The sequence below is a fragment of the Mandrillus leucophaeus genome, unplaced genomic scaffold (genome assembly GCF_000951045.1).
Source record: "Mandrillus leucophaeus isolate KB7577 unplaced genomic scaffold, Mleu.le_1.0 Scaffold753, whole genome shotgun sequence".
NCBI classification, from domain to species: domain Eukaryota; kingdom Metazoa; phylum Chordata; class Mammalia; order Primates; family Cercopithecidae; genus Mandrillus; species Mandrillus leucophaeus.
The window spans coordinates 257570-268553 of NW_012108175.1; positions in this window are offsets into that span (position 1 = coordinate 257570).

Consider the following 10984-nt stretch of genomic DNA (forward strand, 5'->3'; position numbering starts at 1 on the left):
ACACCTAGAGTGATGTCTGAAGTATATGGGTACCTCATGGCCTAGTCAAATTGATACATAAAATTAACCATCACAGATATCTATGTTCTATCCCTGGAAACTGTGAATATGTTATCTAATCTGGCAAAAGGGACTACACATATGTGTAGGACCTTGAGATAGGAAGATTATGCTGGATTATCTGAGTGTCCTTATAAGTGAAAGAGGGAGGCAGACAGTCAGAGCCAGGGAGAGATTTAAAGATGCTACACTGCTGACTTTGAAGATGGAAAGATCTATGAGGCAAGGAGTGAAGATGGCCTCTAGAAGCTGGAGGAGGCAGGTAATAGATTCTCCCCTAGAGGCTCCAGAAAGAATATAGCCCTCCCAACATCTTGATTTTAGCCTATGAAGTCTATTTTGGACTTCTGACCTCCAGAACTGTAAGATAATAAATTTGTATTGTTGTTGTTGTTGTTTTAAAAAAAGAATACAACCCAAAATTGCTTTGTGTAGACAGAACCAGAAAAATTTGACAAGTTCTCAAGTGAAGCAACAATCAACAGATGCCAACTTTGAAATGACTCAGATGATGGAATTAAAAGACAAAAATTTTGAATCAGATATTATAACCATGCTCTGTGAGGCCAAGGTGAATACTCTTGAAATGAATTGAAACAGCAGTCCTAAGCTAAGAAATACAAACTATTTTTAAAAGATGAGAATCTTAGAACTTATGAAATACAGAATCTGATATTTTAGAAAAACTACTGGATGAAATCAATAGCAGAGTTGCGATGATAGAAGGAACTGTCTTGGGTTTTGAAAATAGAGCCGCAGAACTTATGCATTCAGAAGAACACAGAGAAAACAAAAAGATTTTTAAAATCCAGATTCTCAGGGACATGTGAGACAATATCACCAGGTCTAATGTGTGTATTAATCGAGTTTCTGGCAGAGAGAAGGAAGAGAAGAGTACAAAAAAATTGAAGAAATAAAAGCTGAAATTTACCCCAAATTGGTGAAATACATAAATTTACACATTTAAGAAGCTTAGGAGAAATACAAAGAAAACCACACCTGGACACATTACAATCAAACTGCTCAAGAATCAAACATAAATGAACCATGTTGAAGGCAGACAGAGAAAAATGACACATTAAATACAGCGGACAGTGATTTAAATTACTACTGATTTTTCACCAGAAATCATGAAGATAAGAGGATGGAAACAACATTGTTAAAGTGCTGAATAAATGAACTATCCATCCAAAATGTTATATCCTGATAAAATATTCTTCAGGAATTAAAGTGAAATAGAAAACATTCTCAGAGAAAGGAAATCTAAGAGAATTTGTTTCCAGTATAGCTTCCATAAAAGATATGCCAAAAATAATTTTTTTTGCTTGAAGGGAAATGACACTAGAAGAAAACTGATAATTCAGAAATGAAGAGCAACAGAAATGGTACATTCTGCGTAAACCTTGTAGACTAAATTTCCTTAGTATATATATAACTATCTATTGAAAGTAAAATATAATTTGGGAAAATTTTTGTTTATGTAGATGTAAGATATAAATCAACTTTACGATAAAAGAGAGAATAAAGGAAACTATATGGTAATAAGATTTCTATTTTTTTATTTTAGATGGTAAAATATTAACTCAATTACCTGTAAGGAGTTAGGTATGTGTATTAAAATCTCGAGAACAATCATTAAAATGGTAGAGATATAGCAAAAAATCTAATGAATTAAAATTGAACACTTAAAATTATTTTAAAATCAAAAAGAAGTTCTTAAAACAGGGAGTAGAGGAACAAATAACACAAGGAGAAAACATAAATATAATAAATGGCAACTCTAAGTTCAGATACAATTAATTTTTATTTACTTTGTATAATTAAATGTCTCAACTATATGCTGTATACAATAAACCCACTTTAAATATTATGATATGGATTGATTAAAAGTAGAAGTATGAGAAAATAACTGATTTTTCTAAAAAATTAGAAAAAAATAATAAATTTTATAGTTTTTAGCATATGTAGAAGTAAAATATATGACAGCAGCACAGAAGAATGGGAGAAGAAAAATGGAAGTATACAGTTTTAGGTTTCTTGAATTATATTGGAAATGATAAAGTACCATTTGAAAATACATTTGAGAAGCAAAAGAAGGATACTGTAAACGATGTGGCAATCACTAACCTAATCTCCAGGTGCCAGAGGAAAAAGCCAGGGGCCCTGTAGCAGCCCCCCAGAGCTGGAGCACACAGATCAGGAGTGCTGAGCTGAGCCTTGGCCCCCTAAAATCATCCAGAAATGAAGCCAGTTCAATGAACCCATCTTATGTCACAATCAAACCCCAAAGACATCAGAAAAGGTAAAACCAAAAAAAACAAAAGAAGTCCATCCAAAGGAAAGCAACTTCAAAGACTGAAGGAACATCAGGCCACACAGATGAGAAAGAACCAGCACAAGAACTTTGGCAACTCAAACAGCCTGAGTGTCTTCTTACCTCCAAACAACCACACCAGTTCTACAGCAATGGTTCCTAACAAGGTTGAAATGGCTGAAATGACAGAAATGGAATTCTGAATATAGATAGGAGTAAAATTCATCCATATCCAGGAAAAAGTCAAAACCCAATCCAATGAACATAAGGAGTAAAATAAGATCATACACAAGCTGAAAAACAGTATGGTAATTTTTAAGAAAGAACCAAACTGATGTGATATAGCTGAAAAACTGGCTTCAAGAATTTCATAATATAATTGCAAGTAATAACAGCAGAATTGACCAAGTTGAGGAAAGAATCTCAGAGCTTGAAGACCAATACTCTGAAATGACTCAGTCAGTCAAAAAAAAGCAAAAACAAAAACAAAAACAAAAACAAAAAAGGAAAAGCAATAAAGAAGAATGGACAAGGCCTCCAAAAAATACGGGATTATGGAAACAGACCAAAGCTACAACATATCAGCATTGAAATAGAGAGAGAGAAACCAAGCAACTTGGAAAACATGTTTGAGGATAGTGTGTATGAAAACTTTCCCAATCTCACTAAAGAGGCCAACATTTAAAATCAGGAAAGGGAGAGAACTCCTGTGAGGTACTATGCAATAGTCATCAGATTCTGCAAGGTTGAAATGAAAGCAAAATGTTAAATCACCTGGAAGGTTGAGAAAGGTGACCTTAAAAGTAACAGCATTAGGCTAACAGTGGACCTTTCAACAGAAACCCGATAAGCCAGAAGAGATTGGAGCCTATATTAAGCATTTGTAACAAAAAATTTCAACTAAGAATTTCATATCTAGCCAAACTAAGCTTCAAAAGTGAAGGAAAATAAGGTTATTTTGAGAAAAGTATATACTAATGAAATTCATAACCACCAGAACTGCCTTAAATAAAGTCCTTGAGAGTGCTAAACATGGAAATGAAAGACTGTTACCAACGACCACAAAAATACACTTAAGTACATAGACCATTGATGCTATAAAGCAAGTACACAATAAAGTCTGCATGACAATCAGCTAACAACGCAATGACAGAATCAAACCCACATATATCAATAATAACCTTGAAAGTAAAAGGGCTAAATAACTGAATTAAAAGGCAGTGTGGCAAGTAGGATAAAGAATCAAGACTCAACGTTATACTGTCTTCAAGAGATCCATCTCACATGCAATGAAACCCACAGGCTCAAAGTAATGGGATGGAGAAAAATCTACAGAGCAAATGGAAAACAGAAAATTGCAGGGGTTGCTATTCTAAGTTCAGACAAAGCCAACTTTAAACCAACAACAATCAAAAAAGACAAAGAATGGCATTATATAATGGTAAGGGAATAAATTAAACAAGAAAACCTAACTATCCTAAATATATGTACCCAACACAGGAGCACCCGGATTTATATAGCAAGCTTTTAGAGACATACGAAGAGACTTAGCCACAAAATAGTAGTAGAGCACATGGCATATACTCTAAAACTGACCAAAAAATCAGACATCAAACAATCCTCAACCAATTAAAAAAAATCATAGCAACCACGGTCTTGGGCAGGAGTGCAATAAAAATTTAAATCAATACTAAGATAATTGCTGAACTGCATACAATTACATGGAAATTAAACAATCTATTCTTTTAAAATTTTTTATTTCCATAGCTTTTGGGGGAACAGGTGGTCTTTGGTTACATGAATATGTTCTTTAGCCATGATTTGTGAGATTTTGGTGCACCCATCATTGAGCAGTATATGCTGAATCCAATTTGTAGTCTTTTACCCCATACCCCCTTCCCACCCTTTCCCTATGAGTCCTCAAAGTCCATTGTATTATTCTTATGCCGTTGCATCCTCATAGCTTACCTCCCACTTATGAGTGAGAACATACGATGTTTGGCTTTCCATTCCTGAGTTATTTCATTTAGAATAATAGTCTCCAATCCCATCCAGGTTGCTGCCAATGCTATTATTTCATTCTTATTTATAGTTGAGTAGTATTCCATTGTGTGTGTGTGTGTGTGTGTGTGTGTGTGTGTGCATGGTATATATATACACACACACATATATATCTATATATATGCACACACTCTATATATACACACACTATATGTGTGTATATAGTGTCTGTGTGTGTGTGTGTACATCACAGTTTATCCACTCATTGATTGATGGTAATTTGGAGTGGTTCCACATTTTTGCAATTGTGCTGCTATAAACATGCATGTGCAAGTATCTTTTTTGTATAATGACTTCTTTTCCTCTGGGTAGATATCCAGTAGTGGGATTGCTGTATCAAATGGTAGTTCTACTTTTGTTTCTTTAAGGAATCTCCACACTGTTTACCTAGTAGTCGTACTAGTTTAAATTCCCACCAGCAGTGCAGAAGTGTTCTCTTTTAACTGCATCCATGCCAACATCTATTATTTTCTGATTTTGGCCATTCTTGCAGGAGTAATGTGGTATCATATTGTGGTTTTGATTTGCATTTACCTGGTCATTCGTGATGTTGAGCAATTTTTAATATGTTTGCTGGCCATTTGTATTTCTTCTTTCTTCTTTCTTCTTTCTTCTTTTTTCTTCTTTTTCTTCTTTCTTCTTCTTCCTTTTTCCTTCCCCCTCCTCCTCCTCCTCCTTCTTCTTCTTTCTTCTTCTTCTTTTTCTTCTTCTTCTTCCTCTTCTTCTCCTTCTCCTCTTCCTCTTCTTCTTCTTCCTCTTGTTCCTCCTCTTCCTCTTCTTCCTCTTGTTCCTCCTCTTCCTCTTCTTTCTTTCTTCTTTCTTCTTCTTTCTTCTTCTTCCTTCTTCTTCTTCTTATTCTTTTTTAAGAAGGAGTTTCACTCTTGTTGCTCAGGCTGGAGTGTGGTGGCACAATCTCAGCTCAGCTCACTGCAACCTCTGCCTCCTGGGTTCAAGTGATTCTCCTGCCTCCGCCTCCCGAGTAGCTGGCATTGAAGGAACATGCCACCACACCTGGCTAATGTTACTTTTAGTACAGATGGTGTTTCCCATGTTGACCAGGCTGGTCTCGAACTCCTGACCTCAGGTGATCCACCCGCCTCAGCCTCCCAAAGTGCTAGGATTACAGGCGTGAGCCACCGCGTCCAGCCCATTTTTATATCTTCTTTTGAGAATTGTCTATTCATGTCCTTAGCCCACTTTTTGTTGGGATTGTTTACTTTTTCTTGCTAATTTAAATAACCTTGTCTTGAATGACTTCTGGGTGGACAATGAAATTAAGGCCAAAATCAAGAAATTATTTTCAACTAATTAGAACAAAAAAATACAATATACCAGAATCTCTAGGACACAGCTGAAGTACGGTTAAGATGGAATAGTATAGCACTAAATGCTGGCATCAAAAAGTTAAAAATATATCAAATGAACAACCTAACATTACACCTAGAGGACCTAGAGAAACAAGAGAAAACGTATCCTAGAGCTAGCAGAGCAGAAGACAAGAAAAAAAAACAAAATCAGAGTGGAACTCAAGGAAATTGAGTTGTGAAAAACCATACAAAGGTCAAAGAATGCTGGAGTAGGTTCTCTGAAAGAATAAGTTAGACAAACTGCTAGCTAGATTAATAAAGGGAAAAAGAGGAAGATCCAAATAAACACAATCAGAAATGACAAAGGGGATATTACCACTGAACCCACAAAAATACAAAAATTATCAGAGACTACTATAAACACCCTATGCACACCAACTAGAAAACCTGGAAGAAATAGATAAATTTCTGGAAACATAAAACCTCCCAAGATTGAAATAGGAAGAGATTGACTTCTTGAACAGACAAATAACGAGTTCCAAATTGAACTGGTAATAAAAAGCCTCCTATCCAGAAAAAGCACAGGCCTAGATGGCTTAACAGCCAAATTTTACCAGATGTATAAAGAAGAGCTGGTACCATTTCTACTGAAACTATTCCAAAAAATTGAGGAGAGATTCCTCCTTCACTCATTCTATTAAGCCAGCATCATCTTGATACAAAAACCTGGCAGAGACACACGCAAAAAAAGGAAACATCAGGCCAATATCCTAGATGAACAAAGACGCAGAAATCCTCAACAAAATACTAGTAAACTGACTCTAGCAGCACATCATAAAACTAATCCACCTTGACCAAATATGCCTTATCCCTGGGATACAAATTAGGAACAACATACACAAATCAATGGAGGTGATTCATTACATAAACAGGACTAAAAACAAAAACCACATGCTCATATCAGAAGCAAAAAGAGCTTTTGATAAAATTTAACATCTCTTTGTGTTAAATAAAAACCCTCAATAAACTAGGCTTTGAAAGAAATACCTCAAAATAATAAGAACCATCTGTGACAAACCCACATCCAATATCATAGTGAATGGACAAAAGCTGGAAGCATTCCCCTTGAAAACTGGCACAAGACAAGGGTGCCCTCTCTCACCCCTCCTATTAAACATAGTATTGGAAATCCCGCCCAGAGTAATCAGGCAAGAAAAAGACATAGCACATAAATAAGAAGAGAGGAAGTAAAACTACCCCTGTTGGCAGACGACATGATCCTATGTCTAGAAGAACCTCAAAGTCTCACCCCAAGAGCTCCTTAAGCTGATAAACAATATCAGAAAAGTCTCAGGACACAAAGGTCGGTGTACAAAAATTACTGGCATTCCATTACACCAACAACAGTCAAGCCAAGAACAAAATCAACACAATCCCTTTCACAATTTCCACAAAAAGATTAAAATACCTAGGAATATAGCTAACCAGGAAGGTTAAAAATGTATACAATGAGAAATACAAAACATTGCTCAAAGGAATCAGAGATGACACAAATAAATGGAGAAACATTCCATGCTCATGGATAGGGAGAATTGATATCATTACAATGGCCATACTGCCAAAAGCAAATTGTGGTTTCAATACTATTCCAATTAAACAAACAATGATATTCTCCAAAGAAATAGGGAAAAAAAAAACTATTTCAAAATTCGTGAGGAACCAAAAAAAAAAAAAAAAAAAAAAAAAAAAAAAAAAAAAAGCCTGAATAGCCAAGGCAATTCTAAATAAAAAGAATAAAGCTGTAAGCATCATGCTACCTGTCTTCAAGCTATACTACACCACTACAATAATCTAAACAGCATAGTACTGGTACAAAAACACACACATAGACCAATGGAACAGAATAGAGAGCCCAGAAATAAGGCTACACACCTACAACTATCTGATCTTTGACAAAGCTGACAAAAACAAGCAATGGGAAAAGGAGTTTCTTTTCAATAAATGGTGCTGGGATAACTGGTCAGCCAAATGCAGAAAACTGAAACTGGACCCCTTCCTTATATCATATACAAAAATAAACTCAAGATGAATAAAAGATTTAAATGTAAAACCAAAAACTATGAAAGCTCTAGAAGACAACTTAGGCAATATCATTTTGAACATAAGACCTGGTAAAAATTTTATGACAAAGATGCAAAAGCAGTCACAACAAAAGCAAAAATTGATGAATGGAATCTAATTAAACTAAAGAGCCTCTGCACCACCAAAGAAACTATCAATAGAGTAAAAAGACAACCTACAGAATGGAAGAAAATTTTTCATATTATGCATCTGACAGAGATCTAATAATCAGCATCTATAAAGAACTTAAACAGATGTACAACAACAACAAAATAACTCCATTAAAAAGTGGACAAAGGACACAACAGTCACTTAAAAAAAAAAAAGACACACATTTGGCCAAGAAACATATGAAAACAAAAAAGCTCAGCATCACTGATTATTAGAGAAATGAAAATCAAAACCACAATGAGATACTGTCTAACATCAGTCAGACTGGCTGTTATTTAAAAGTCAAAATTAACAGGTGCTGGCAAGGTTACAGAGGAAAAGGAATGCTTGTACACTGTTGGTGTAAGTGAACATTAGTTCAGCCATTGCAGCAAACAGCTTGGTGGTTTCTCAAAGACCTATAAACAGAACTACCATTTGACTCAGCAATCCCATTACTGGGTTTATGCCCCCAAAATATAAATCATTCTATTATAAAGACACATGCACATGTATGTTCATTGCAGAACGCTTCACAATAGCAAAGACATGGAATCAACCTAAATGCTAATCAATGGTAGACTGGATAAAGAAAACAGTACCTATAAACCATGCAGCCATAGAAAAGAGTGAGAACATGTCCTTTGCAGGGACATAGATGGAACTGTACGCCATTACCTTTAAAAACTAATGCAGAAACAGAAAAAGAAATGTCACATGTTCTCACTTGTAAGTGGGAGCTAATGATGAGAACACATGGACACAATGAAGGGAGCAATATAACTGGAGCCTACTTAGGGGTGTAGGGAGGGAGGAAGGAGCAGGTTGAAAGATTACCTATCATGTACTATGTTTATTACCTAGGTGATTAGATAATCTATGCAACAAACTTCCATGATGTGTTATTTCCCTATATAACAAACGTGCACATGTACCTGTGAACCTAAAATAAAATCAAAAACAGCAACAACAAAAAGCATGTCACCAACATCTTTTTCTTGTAAGGACTTCAGGCTGCTTCCAGTCATATTTGAACTTGAAGGGGATCTGTCATGCAAGGATCACATGGTGAGAGAGCAAGCAACAGAGATGGGAGGGAGGTGCCGGCTTCTTTTAAACAAACAGCTCTCACAGGAACTAATACAGCAAGAACTCACCCACCATCCCCCACCTTTCAAGAATGGCATTAATCTATTCATTAGGAATCTGCCCCCATGACTGGAACAGCTTCCATTAGGCCTCAACTCCAATATTACAAATTAAATTTCCACATGAGTTTTTGAAGAGTCAAACAGACAAAACTGTAGCAAGTTGATTTTTGTGTGTGGTGGGACAAAAGGGACTAATTTCATTCTTCTGCATGTGTGGATGTTCACATTCCCAAACAACATTTATTGGGGGGACTGCTCATTTTTCATTTTGTGTTCTTGACATCTTTGTTGAAAATCAGTTAACCATAAATGTATGGATTTACTTCTGGGTTTCATATTCTTTTCCATTTGTCTATGTGTCTGTTTTTATGGCAGTACCATGTTGTTTCGATTACTATATTTTTGTAGTAGAATTTGAAATCAGGTAGTGTGATTTCATCAGCTTTGGTCTTCACTCAAGATTGCTTTGGCTATTAGGGTTCTTCTTGGTTCCATGCAAAGTTTAGGATTTTTTTTTCTCTTTCCATTTACAAATATTGAAATTTTGATCAGAATAGCATTGAATATGTAGGTTACCTTAACTTTTGTGAATATTTTAATATTAATTCTTCCAATCCATGAACATGGAATAATTTTTCCAATTATTTTTTACTTCTTCAATTTTTTATTAATGTTTTATGGTTTTCAGTGTTAAATTTATTTGTAAGTATTTTTTTTGTGTGTTAGTGATTTTAATGGAATTATTATAAAGTTCATTTTTGGTACATAGAAGCACTACAGATTTTTGTGTGTTGATTTTGTTATTTGATATTTTATATTCTTATTTTGGATTATGTTGTCAACAAACAACAACTATTTAACTTCTTTTTTTCCTATATGGATACTTTTTAATTCTCTCTTTTGCCTGATAACTCTGGAAAGGACTTCCAATACTATGTTGAATTTTTTTTTTTTAAGTTACATTGTCTTTATTCAAGGTCATCAAAGAGAAAGACAGACCTCTGTAAACAATGACAATAACAAACATAATGAATTTTTTTTTATTATACTTTAAGTTTTAGGTTACATGTGCACAGCTTGCAGGTTTATTACATATGTATGCATGTACCATGTTGGTGTGCTGCACCCATTAACTCGTCATTTACATTAGACATATCTCCTAATGCTATCCCTCCCCCTCCTCCCTCACCATGATAGGCCCCGGTGTATGATGTTCCCCTTCCTGTGTCCAAGTGCTGTCTCTTATACACATCTAGATGTGTATAAGAGACAGGCTCTGTTCTGTTCCATGGGTCTATATCTCTGTTTTGGTACCGGTACCATGCTGTTTTGGTTACTGTAGCCTTGTAGTATAGTTTGAAATCAGGTAGCATGATGCCTCCAACTTTGTTCTTTTGGCCTATGATTGTCTTGTCAATGTGTGCTCTTTTTTTGTTCTATATGAACTTTAAAGCAGTTTTTTCCAATTCTCTGAAGAAAGTCATTGGTAGCTTGATGGGGATGGCATTGAATCTATAAATTACCTTGGGCAGTATGGCCATTTTCACAATATCGATTCTTCCTATACATGAGCATGGTATGTTCTTCCATTTGTTTGTGTCCTCTTTTATTTCACTGAGCAATGGTTTGTAGTTCTCCCTGAAGAGGTCCTTTACATCCCTTGTGAGTTGGAGTCCTAGGTATTTTATATTCTTTGAAGCTATTGTGAATGGGAGTTCATTCATGATTTGGCTCTCTGTTTGTCTGTTATTGGTGTATAAGAATGCTTGTGATGTTTGCACGTTGATTTTGTATCCTGAGACTTTGCTGAAGTTGCTTAT